Source organism: Myotis davidii, unplaced genomic scaffold (assembly GCF_000327345.1).
Source record: "Myotis davidii unplaced genomic scaffold, ASM32734v1 scaffold1, whole genome shotgun sequence".
Taxonomy (NCBI): Eukaryota; Metazoa; Chordata; class Mammalia; order Chiroptera; family Vespertilionidae; genus Myotis; species Myotis davidii.
The window spans coordinates 5,546,247-5,558,904 of NW_006294681.1; the positions used below are offsets into that span (position 1 = coordinate 5,546,247).

The 12,658-nt window shown below is 35.6% G+C and overlaps 1 protein-coding gene across 5 annotated transcripts in view; it reads left to right on the forward strand.

Moving 5' to 3' along the window:
- The first annotated feature begins 6 nt into the window (after nt 1–6).
- PLAG1 (PLAG1 zinc finger) overlaps nt 7–12,658 on the forward strand; it is a 48,475-nt gene continuing 35,823 nt past the window's right edge. For all 5 annotated transcript variants that reach the window (XM_015567433.1, XM_006769063.2, XM_006769065.2 and 2 more), the window contains exon 1: nt 7–184. The gene's annotated coding sequence lies outside the window, so the exon portion shown is untranslated. The remainder of the gene's footprint in view (nt 185–12,658) is intronic.

Below are 12,658 nucleotides of genomic sequence, written 5' to 3' on the forward strand. Positions count from 1 at the left end.
CGGCAGCTGCAAGTTGGGCTGCAGGGGCAGCGCATACACTACAATGGCTGCTGGAAAGAGGCGTAAGGAAACAATTTCCAGGCCCGCCGCGTCCAGCCCGAAATATGAGAAAAAAATTATTAGAAATTCCGCGGGCGGTGTAAAGGCGGCGGACGGGCCGGAGGGAGGATGTTAAAGCCCCGCGGTGAGTTCTCCCGGGGTCCGGGGCGGCGGAGAGGCGTTTAGCGGGAGAAATATCAGGGTTATTTAAATTATGGGACTAGCCGAGGGGGCAGAGGAACAGCGGCGGCGGCCGGAGGAGGAAAAGTTTGTGCTACTCTCAGCCCCTGCTCAGGACCCCAGAGAGAAAAATAATAATAAAAAATAAAATAAAATAATTAATGGAGGGTGTGAGGTCTCCCGAAGTGGCTTCTGACAGGGCAGGGGGCAATGCGGCTGGAGACCCAAAGGTGAGGTCGGTGGGAAAAAAAAAAAAAGAAAAAAAAAACCTTTATTCAGGGTCTGGAAAGTTTGAAAAGTTTTCCTCCTCCTCCTCCTCCTCCTCCTCTCTGGTGCTGTGAATATTGTGACAGCGGCAGCGGCAGCAGCGAGAGCGGAAGACATTAGAGACCCGAAAAATAAGGGAAAAATTAATATAAATTCAGTTTTAAGAGTAAACTCTCCGCATTTTCCACCAAAACATCCCGGGGGAAGGTCGCTTCCCAAAGGGCCTGGCGGAAACCCGCGGTCGGCAATATTTGGGGGGCACTTTGAGTGACTTGGGGTAACTTTGCCCCTTTTTTTCAAAAGAGGTTTTTCTTTTTTGGCGAAATGAATTTGTTTTTGCCCTTTCCTCAGGTGGGCGAGCCGGGGTCCGGCCGCGGGGTCTTCGGGGAGGTGTGAGCCCCGGCTGGGTGGCTGCGAGGGGGGGTAGGGGGAGGGGGTGCTAAATGAAAGCAGGAGATCTGCACAGAGCAGGGACAGCTTGTTGTCAGTATCATAAACAACCAAAATGGAGGGAGAACTCAGGCATATAACCAAATAAAAATTTTTAAAAAATCGCAAAAAATCCCTAAAAGTCCGGGATGCTCCCCCTTTTCTCGCTAAAGGTAAAAGCACGAACCGCCTTTCCCCTGAAGTCCATTTTGACTTCGCAGGGACCAAGGAGTTAATATTTATTTATTTTTTTAAAACTTTCGAAGGGCAAAAGCCTTTTATAACTCAACCGACAATGAGAAAACGTGAAAATCCGATGCAAGAGAAGGAGGGGGAGGGAGGGGGGGGAGGTGGTAGTGCAGAAACTGCTAAACTTATTGGTAATGGGGGCTGATCTGAGATAAGATAAACACTCTATTTGCAATTTTATAACTCTCTTTTCGTGATCTTTGCTGTTTTTTTTGGGGGGGGTTGGTGGGGGGAAAAAAAGTGATGCCATTTTTTCTTAATAGAGTTAATATGTGTGATTGGGAGAATAAACCTTTCCGGCTTTAGATGGCATTTTCGTCGCATTTTATGCTTCAGGTTTTGTTCGTGGCTCCCTCCTTTATTTAAACTAAGCTCTCCAGAGGAGGGGTAGAGAGGTGATTGAGAGGCTGGAGTGCGAGGCTGGAGCACCTTTTGGAGACGGGTGGGGAGTTGCCTGGCTTCTCCCTCCCTGACACGTTTGCTTTCACCTGTTCATCCTCAGCAGAGAGTGTGAAGCTGGGTGTTTTCTGGTTTTATGTATATAAAGGCATGGTGCCTCTTGCATCACATTGAAGTTAATGGGAAAGTGCTGCTGATGTTGGTTCCACGTGGGATATGGGACAGAGCAGGGCATTTTAAAGGGACAGCTTCTCATTTCCTATGGTTTTCATCACCTCCCCAAAGTCCCTGTCTGAGGACCAGGAGCAGAGGTGCTGGGGAGGGTGTGTGGGGATGGAGGAGCCTTCTTTCCATGACTCAAGTGCGCCCACCTTGAGGAGGGATGGAGGGCAAGGAGGGGTAGACAAGCTCAACAGAAGATGGATATTGTGGAGATTAGTTTGTCTCTAAATTGTTCTTTTGTGTCACAACCCCCCCACCCCCACCCCCCACCCAGGAACTTTTCATGTTCCTTTGCTTTGCTTTGGAAGCTGATTTTGGAAGGAATTGTGGAAAAATGGAAATAGTTTAAGGTGTGTGGTGTAATGGTATAGCATTATTGAACAGTTATGAATTCTGTGCAGTGAGATCAAAGAGCTGTGTATGCCCATAATGTGATTTTACAGCCATTTTGTAAAAAGCTGTAAAATACCTAATATTCAATTTGGCTTAAGGTACAGTGAGGACTTCTGGTTGAAAACTGTAGACAGAGTGATGGAGATTCTTTAACACTGAAAGCACTTTAAGGGGGGGAAAAAAACAACACCAACACCATGGAAAAGTTTACGTATACCCATTTTTAAAGCCCATCCTATACATGTGCTGTAATTCTGTGCCTTTGAAATAACAAGGTTTTTAAATCCTGAGACCTATCAGTTTGCATCTTAAGTTAATTTACTTGTGTTATTTAACAAAATGTTTACTGAGCACAAACTAATGTCACCTCTAATGGTGTCAATTTCTACAATACTTTCAAAATCTTAAATATGTGAATTGTTAGCTGTACTCTATTTGGGATTAAGGTTAATCTTGAATAAAAATTACTTGTGTTCCGTTTTTCCACAGGTATATGGAGTTTCTAGAATAAATACCTTATTTTCCTTTGTTTTTATGATTTATAAAAATAGATTTAAAAATGCAGCTAGATTTTTATGCTGCTTATTCAGAATATTTTTTCTTGCCATACTATCCAAACAAATTACTATTTTGGAGTCCACTGTATGTTAACTTGTGTTCACAACTGAGCTCTTATCTGCACCTTTCTGTAAATACCTCCATAACAGCATTACATCGGTATAGTGTTTGAGTACATCATCTTGTGGTTTCTGATTTTGGAAGCAATTACAACTTTATAAGAAGTCATTAAAAATTAATCCCACAAACTGCTGTTAAATCAAATTGATTGGAAAGTGATTAAGCTATCAATATAGAAGAGAAACTTTGTCCCTCCCCAAAATAGTCTTCTGTCCAGAGATTTTAGAATGCTTTTAATACTTATAAAACCTTTGAAGTTTATCTTACATTTTTATTGTCTTTTGACTCAAGACAGTTACATTGACTATAAGTAGTCAGAATTAGGCTATGTCTTTAAAATAAATGACTCTTTTAGATAAATTCAATTTCTGTAAAAGTGAAGAAAAAGCGTATTTCTTCCACTTATTTTAGAGCATTGAGTTAATCAGGTTGTTTGGACACTTCAAGTTATGGTTATTGTTAACCTAAATAAAAGTGTCGGTATTATGGGGGGTGGGGGGGATTCTCTCAGAAAGGGAGATATAAAACTTTCTTCAGGTTTGGTTTGACATAACTAGTTACTTGTCTGAATTAGAAAATGCACTCTCAGTGCACAAGTATAAAATCTGTAATTCCTTGGGGAGTCTTTAGATAGGGCACAGCACAATATCTAATTTGAATTGGTTGTACTGAGCTTTTTTAATGCCTTAGAAATACTATCTGTTGCACATCCTTTTTCTGAAGCTACAATTAAATTATACCAATTTACAGGAACAATTTAAGGATATTATATGCTCAAAATCTGTATATCAGTTAGAAAAACCTCATAGATTGAGATTCTTATTTGAAATTTATATGCCTAATTTTGCTATTTGTTATAAGGAATTTAGTTGTTTTGGAAAATGATTTATAAATGTGAACTAATACTGATAAATTTCTATATTTGTATATTAATTATAACCAAAATATTTTAATCAGACATAGCTAAACAAGTGAATTTGCTTTTATCAGTATAGTTTAAAAATTTAAGGATGCCTGTGGTTTAATATTATGTAAAGGTGGGGGGCGGTTTCTTTATTTTTAACAGAATCCTGGTTGCTATTGTATACATTTTATTTTGGTATTCTGAAAATTTTCTTCCTCGGGATTAAATTGTTATTTGGCAAATTAAATGTAATGTGCCTATCTTTGAGATTGGAAAAGCCAGATAACTGAAACATAACTATAACTATCTTTGAAGTTTTGTTTCAATAATCATTTGCCTATCAAACTGTATAATCAAAATATTGGTTCCTTCTAGGAATTTATTAATCTTTTTATTTACAATAATGTTCTTTGAAAATTAAGATATATGAAAAATTACCTGTTACACATACACTATACATACTAAAGAAAAAAAAGAAATTTTACCGAATAACTTTACTTCCACTGCCTGAAATACTTGTTCTTTTTTATATTTCCATATATGTACGAAATAAATGTTTTTCTCTTTATATTGATAATATCTTAGATCCTTTAGTTAAGTTATTTGAATAAGGGAAGAGTTTCAAAAGAAGGAAAGAACAGCTGAATCTATTCAACAAACTCCAAGATAGTGAATATGTTAAAGGTAAAAGGGCTATATATTGTCCCTTGAGCCATTTTCAGGTGGTCTTAAGAACCTGACAAGCACCTTTTCTGAAACATCGAATACATTGAAAGTATATCAGACATAGCAAAAAAACTCAAAAGTGGACCTTCTATTTCTTTAATTTTAAGAGAAATTAATGTAGACAGCACATTTAACCAATTAGTAAGTGTTTAGGTAGTCTTGGGAAAGTATTTACAAATAAGTTAAATGTGAGGGCAGGGTACATTGGATTGATGAACTGTAAAGTTAACTATGATTTTAGAGCTCATGCATGGGAATTCTTTTCCATTTTACAGTAAGACCACTTTGTAGGTAACTAACTTTTACTTTTTGTATTTATTTCATTGCCTCATTTTTTTGAAATGCCTGAACCTGACATCTACTGCGTTACTACTTCTCATTGATAACAGGACAGTTTCTATAACTCATTAACAAATTTAATTTTTAAATATAATTTGAGAAATTAAATGAAAAATTTTTAGATCAGATTTTATAAAAGTATTGGTGTATAGTTATTACCATCTGAAGTTATAAGAAATATATATGAATGAAAGCCCAAGTAGAATTTCTGCAGAGATATAATTTTATTTGTACTTTTGAATTGCTTGGCCTGCTGCCCAGAGGTTTACATTCTACTCAGTGTGTACACCTGTCCCTGCCACCTCTTTCCAGGGTAGTATTGACAAGGCTATGGTGATGTGGAACTACCAAGGGGTTTTGGTATTTCTGTTATCTGATTTTGAGTTTGTTGTTATTAAGATGCGCAGATTTTTGCTTTCTTTTATTAATACTTATAAGAAAACACACACACAAAAACATTTTTATAAAACAGAAATAATATCTCATTTTTAAAAAGTGAAGTGAGGAAACTTGCTAGTATTTAAAAGTCCCCGGATGTCTTATAAACAGAGTTACTGCAGGATCATGATATTAAACTAACCACAGTGTGTGTTGGGAATTTGAGATGACTGCCTAAGAAATATATGTGTGTAAGTAGATTGAGTGAACTTAGGCAATTATGTCCTAGGGTTAATAGGATAAGCAATTTGCTTGAAATGTTTGCTTGCATTTTTTAGTAAAAGCTATTTCTAAAAACATAGAAAACCTAAAAATGTGAAGATCTTGTGCGAAAGCAAAATATTCTTTTTTGATGCCTTTTAAGAGTAAGACTTTTATGTAATAAAAATGTATATAAGAGCTTAAGTGTAAGCTAAAATGCCCAAAATTGATGGGAAAGAACCAAGTGGATGAGAATTTCAGAATCAAATAATAATCATGTTAAATTTGAAATTTGACTTATTTGGATAAAGAATAACTAACTAAAAAGCAAAAATAATAAATTTACCCCCTCCCAAATACGAGTGATAATTGGGGAAACTGTAAGATGGTATTTTGATCCAAATTGCTCATTTTATGATAACCTTTAAAAAAATCGATTCCTCCAAAGTTTTTCTTTTATATTTTCTTACATTTGAATTAAACTAAATTAAATTCTAAGAATAATTTATAGTGATTATTTGGAATTACTAATTTTTAAATAAGGAAAAATCATTTTCTGCTATTTTTAAAAAGATTTGAAAATTATTTTACATGTGTACATAAGAGAAATTTTCTGAAAAATCTTAGAAACTGTTGAAAATTGTTTTCTTCATTCTTCATCAGAAAGCTTAAAACTTTTTGCTAAGTTAATAAAATAAATTTTAAAATCTTAATCTAAAAGCAGTATACTTTATGGACTTTTTTAGGGCAAATTAAAATAATTTCTTTCAGATTTAACATGTAAAAAGCTTTTCACAAGGTAAAGATAAAAACATTCACCAATAAAGTTCTTAATTTCTGGAATGTTTTTAGGTATATCTGGACAATAAAAGAAATTTTCCTCCCCATTTACTAATTAGCAATTGATTTTTTGAAAGGGAATCTAGACCCATTATGCCATTATATTGTAGAGTAAAAGTTTCCTTTAATATTAGAAAATATTTTGAGGATAGAGGAGGCATTATTTTTAAAGGGAGACTGAATCCTCTACAAATTGTGAATGATTTGCCATTGCAGTCTGAGTTCATTCTTTGAGAGTCAGACACTCATTTTAGACTCTCAGTTATTAAATATTAGAATTATTATCTCAAACCAATGTTGGGATTGCACATGTGCATTTTGATTATTTATGATTTTTTATCTTTCCATTTCTGAGTATGGGAATATTCTCAGGTTAAATACTACAACTGAAGGGCTGCCATTTGACTTTTTAAAAAATTATATCTTTTTAATCAATAGTTAAACATTAGAGCCTTTACTTTTGAGTTCTATTTTCTTAAACAAGAAATTAGTTAAGGAATGAGGAACTTATTCCCTTTGGCTAAAAAGCAAAATTAGAAAATGTTTCAATTAATTTTGTTCTCTTGAAGATACATTTATAAAAAGTTTGTTCAGTTGTTCTTGATTGGGAGAATTTTAAGAACTTGAACCTGAAAGCTTAAGGTAGTTAAAATGTGCATGTTCAAAATTGCATCATTTAAATTTTAGTCTGTTAGATTTTCTCAATAACTTGATTTTATTTCCCTGTATTGTCTTAATGCTGGAATTATGTAGAGCCCACATCACTTTTCATCATACCGTACAAGGCTATAATACCTTTTATTTTTATCAACTTTAGGCAATGAGATGAAAATACTCTTTAATATAAGTGTACATTCCCTTTCTTAATCTACTTTTTGCATTTCCTAAATATAATTTCTCTAACTGTTCCATTCTAAAGAAGAGGAATTAGCCCCTTTACTTTAAAACTAAATTTGTTCTAAACTTACAGTTTATAGGAAAGTTGTCACTTTACGTATTTGGATAAGATCTATTATAACCTTAAAAATAAATATTAATATGACCAGCATATCAGATTATAAACTACATCTCAAACATGAATTTGCTTTCCTTGTACTTCTACAATTATTTTCTAAAGAAATCTGAGAAAATGTTTTTCATGTGTTTTTCTAATTTGTTATTCTCTGAGGTAATTTAATTGGGTAAAATTTCAATTTCAATTATGTTCTCTCTTCTAATACTAATAGTATTTTATTTGAAAAATCACTATTCAGATGCACAGGGTTTTAGCATTAAAATAGAATTAGGCATACAATAAAATAGATAGGTTAATTAGACTGAGAGAGGTGGAAGCAGCCCCAGTAGTTCTTATCTGGAAGCGTTTAAAATGTTTCAGAGAAGGAAAGTGCCTGGGAGTCTAGAGTACCCCTCTGACAGCAGTTGGTGATATTTTATGCTTTTCTTTTCTCCTTCATAAAACTTGAGCATCCTCAGTGCTGCTGTCATGCAAACAAATACTGACTTATCCATGTCCTGTGTAAAGTACCTACATCAGGGTTAGCTTTTAATGTAATTTGCTTTAGTTTACTTTAAAGACAAAAATTATAAGATATATTTCTTAACAATAACTTGGCATTAGTCACATTTTAAAAGATATTACATGTAAACTATATTATCATAATTATTGCCCAAATCAAAAGGAAAGTAAACTAGCAAGTAATAGTTTTAATTAGACATAGAATGGAAGTTTTAAATATTTAACTGGATAACTTGATGTACTGCTGAAATGTAGAGAATTAGAGTTGAATGTTGTCTTTGTACCTGAATCTATCTTTGTATGCCTAGAAATTTGTAAACGAAGTGAATGCATATAAAAGTCTAGCCGTTTATAGGAGTTCCTAAACATCTTTCCTTTGACATAGGCAAAATTACTTCAAAAAATAATACACTCAATTATTATAGTTATTTTTCAAAGAAAAATGGTGGTGAATGGGTTAGTACTGTTTTATCTACATTAATTGAATATCTATTGTATTTGAACATTTTAATCATTAAGCATTTAATACTCTTAGAGATATTTTAGTTTGTTTAAAGTAGTTTTACAGATGTTTTCCTTAAAAGCCGTTCTTTTTAGACTTATAACTTAATTAAAATAGTTATAAAACTTTAACTACTTTTTTATTAAGAGCATTCCTGTTCCCAAAATCATGTTATTCTTTTAAAAATTCCTATCTTGAAGCACTTTTAATCATAGCTCAGGTTATCTTTTAAAATATATACTACATATCCAATTGCTCTACTTAAACACTGGATCTGATGTAGTGCTTAATTTAATTATGCTCAGTTCACCTTTTATCAGTCAGTGCAGGAAGAGGAAGAGAGAGAGCAATTGGTTTTGAGAGAAGTGCAATTGATCACATTTCAGAGGCTGACTCATAAGAGCTTTTCTAAAATGCACGATACTTCTGCCAGAATTAAAAGGAATTTCTTAATTAAAACCAAAATACCCGTGTGTCTAAGAAGTGTTTTCATAATTAGATTTCAGGCACACTTGTATGCCTGCATTGGCCAGTCCAAGTGTTCTGTTTGCACGCATTTTGTTCTCAGTGCTGCCACCCTGTGTATGGCAGTGCCTGAGTACTGAATGCACTAATTTCTCTGCTTTTTATCAGGCGATTATGTTCAAACTCCTTCTGGAAAATAAGCATACATATTGCAATAAATTTAAAAGATATTTTGGTAAAACTCTGCCTCTGTGGCTAATGCTGTACTAAATCTAGATTTTTTTTTTAAGTTACACAGTTCAGAAGTACAGTATTCAACAGTCCCAAATGAAATTTGGGACTTTTAAAAAGTAAAATACTTTTATCTGTTTCATCTGTCCCTTCACTAAAATAAGGTGGGATTGGACTAGTATTTTAAATATAGCTTGACATTGATCAAATAAGAAAATGGAGGTTTGGGTCCTTTAAAAATATGAGAGATATTATAAGATTATTTTAGCCAAGTTTTCATGAAAAGTTCTCTCTATAAAAGCAAAACCAAAAATAAGCACAAAAATGAGACTGTTTCTATTTAAAAGAAAAAGAAACTTAACTTGATTGGTTAAATTATTCCCCGAATCATTAGCCAACATGACTTTCAAATTATATCTCCCAAAATATTTTGAGTATTAATACTAAGTGTTAGCCATAAAATACTTTGGCTTGAGAGCAGTCTTTGCTTTTTAACCTATATTATCTTACTGAATTTTCACAGCAATCTTGTGAGATAGGAAGTGGAGGCATAATATGTATGCAAGGAGTAATGATTTCAGAAACTGTAATTCTTTCACTTTTTGTAAGTCCTTAAAATGCACAGGCCACAGAAGCTAGTTAGTATATATTAATTTGCTACTGCACACCTAAATTTTATCTATATTGTAGTCAACATATTTATTTTTAAAATCAATTTGTTATAAAATTTTCAGTCATAAAGTTGACACTGAGTAACTCAAGTTAGAAAGTGCTGCATGTCTACTTATTTTTCAGCCATACATAGGAATTGGGAGAAACTTTATAAACTTACTAAGTTAAAGGAGATATTTTTTAAAATACTTTTATTAATTTCAGAGAGGAAGGGAGAGGGAGAGAGATAGAAACATCAAGGATGAGTGAGAACCATTGATTGTGCTCTCCTGCACACCCCCCACTGGGGATCAAGCCTGCAACCTGGGCATGTGCCCTGACAAAGAATCAAACCGTGACCTCCTGGTTCATAGGTTGACACGCAACCACCAACCCACACCAGCCAGGCAAAGGAGATTTTTAAAGATACAAGCCTAACATTTGTTTTACAGATTTATTCATCTTAAATAGGTGTGATTTTATCATTTTTTGCTTTCAAACAAATTTATATCAAAAGTATCTGATTTCAAGGGGATAAATGGTGATGGGGGGGAGAAAAATAATTGTTTTTAAAAAGCTATCTAATTTCAGGATAATACGCATCTCTTTTTGAATTTTTGCATGGTTTTAGTTGAATAAACTAATTCTGTATCGTGACAATCAAAAATATTGTTTGTTTCATTATGGAGACTTTCAAGATAGAAATAGCACTGATGATCTTACCACATAGGAGAATGAAAGAATTTAATACAGTATATGATATCATCCCAGTTACTCCAGAATTCCAGATAATGTTTGAAATCTCTATGTTGTTACTCATGTGCATATCTCCATAGTTTAGGGGATTTAGAGACACTCCACATTTGACTGTGGTCATCCCTCTGACTTTTTGCAATTTCCCTGCAATGCTCTTCTCACATTCCTGTCCACTTCTTAATTGTCTTTAAGTTCCATCTCAAACCATCTTTCTGAAGTTTATTCTTACTCCAAGTTGTAACCAGAAAGGGAGAATTTTCTGCCCCACTTGGAGTACTTACATTTGCTTTCTACTTTTTCCTTGTCTTTTTTTTTTTTGCCCTTTTGGATGATGGGTTGATATAGGAAAGAAATCACAAAACCATGTATTTTACAATGCCAAGTGAATATTCCAGACAATAAAAACTATAAGTATTCAAGGGAAGGAGAGGCGGAACTTGAGGTGGACTTTGAACAATGTGTTGGGAATAGGCAGAAAGACGTGAGGATAATCAGGTGAAATGAATGGTTGCCGCAGAGGCAGAAATGTGCTTTTTTCCATGGCCACTAAGAAGACCAGTCGGACTGGAGAGGATGGTTTGGTAGGGAGCAATCAAGGTAAGACTAGAAAGGTATGCTGAGGCCTGATTGGGAACAACCTTGATTCGCCACGTGAGGAGCTTGCACTCTGTGCTGTAGAAGACATTGTAGCTTTTTGAGCAGTATAGGATGAGTTAGAATAATTAAGTTGATTTAGAAATCCGAAGAATAAATTGAGCCCATGGATATGAGAGGAGAGTTACAGAAATGTTAATATAATTCAGATTTGAAGTGGTGGTTCACTGCTATGCAGATGACCATTCTCACTAGCTAGTTCAATACCTGCATACAGCAGGTCCTCAAATAACGTTTCATTCAGCATCATTTTGTTATAACATTCATGAGTTGCCGTAGGACTTTAACTCTTGTTTATATCTATTAGTATATGGTAAAATTGATTTCCTTATATGTCATTTCACTTAAAAGTCCCAGAACCTGTCACCGACATTAAATGAGGACTTACTGTACATTTACAGGGACCTCTTTGATGTAGCCACCTCAATGGACGATTGGCATCTTAAACTCTCAATATCCCTAGAATTAGCAATTCAGACTTAAGTACTTTTATTGATGGCCTTACCATTCTTTCAGGACCATGGCTACGCCACTGCTTTTTCTACATTCTGTTGGAACTTGTGTTGTAGGTTTAGTACTTATATTGTGGAGACCTACACAAAGTGGACACACAGAGGAAGGAGCAGTTTATACCAACGGGTGAATCTGAGTCGCAGAGGAAGGTGGTCCTAGAGCAGGGAATGGGAAGGGAAAGCTAAGAACAAGGGAAGAATGACTGGTCTTGTCATGTGGCACACGCAGGGTCCTCTTCTGTAGCTGAAGAGTAAGGTGTCAGGAGTGAGCAGAATGATAGTAGATGAGGCTAGAAAAGGAGACGGGGGCTAGGATGTATGGCATCTTGATTACCGCACGGAAAGGTTTTCATGCTGTTGAGAGAGGAACACTGAGATTCAAAGCAGGGTCTTCAGTGATGGAAAGCCACTCTTTTAGCTGTGTCTCCATTCTCAGTCCCTTTGTTCAGTCCTCTCATCACTAACCCTTAGCACTTGGTTGAGTCTCGGGGAGGGTTGGTCTGGTTGGGGAGACTGGGCCCCATGACCTTGAGAGGCATGCATTTATTCGGGTTGCTGGAGCCAACTGGGTTACTCCAGCCCACTCACCCCTCCCATCCTGGTATCACCCATCTCTTCCTCTCAACCTGCAAAGTATGTTTAAATCTTCCCCTGTCAAAAACAGAGTATTATAGATGACCTTTGCTTTCATCCCACCCCCTCCTCAAGTATATTCCTTCCCATCCGTGCTAAACTCCCTAAAAGAGTCTGCGTCCAGTCTCTGTTGCCTTCTCCTTTTCAACCCATCCTGTCCCCCATATTCTGTCTGAAGAGAACATCCATCAGTAACCCCACACATCAAATGTGGTGGCCTCTTTCCCACTTTATTTCTACTCCGCCTTTCTGCAGTGCTTGGCGCATTTCTGGAAACTCCCTCTTTTCCTGCTGTTCCTCCCAGCACCTTGGCATGCTCCTTTGATGGCACCTATTCTTCCGCCTAGCCCTAATGACCAGCACGTTCCCTGGTCCACCACCTCTCCTCTCTTAATGTACCCTTTTCCCGAGCACCACTACCTCTTCTGTGGTCT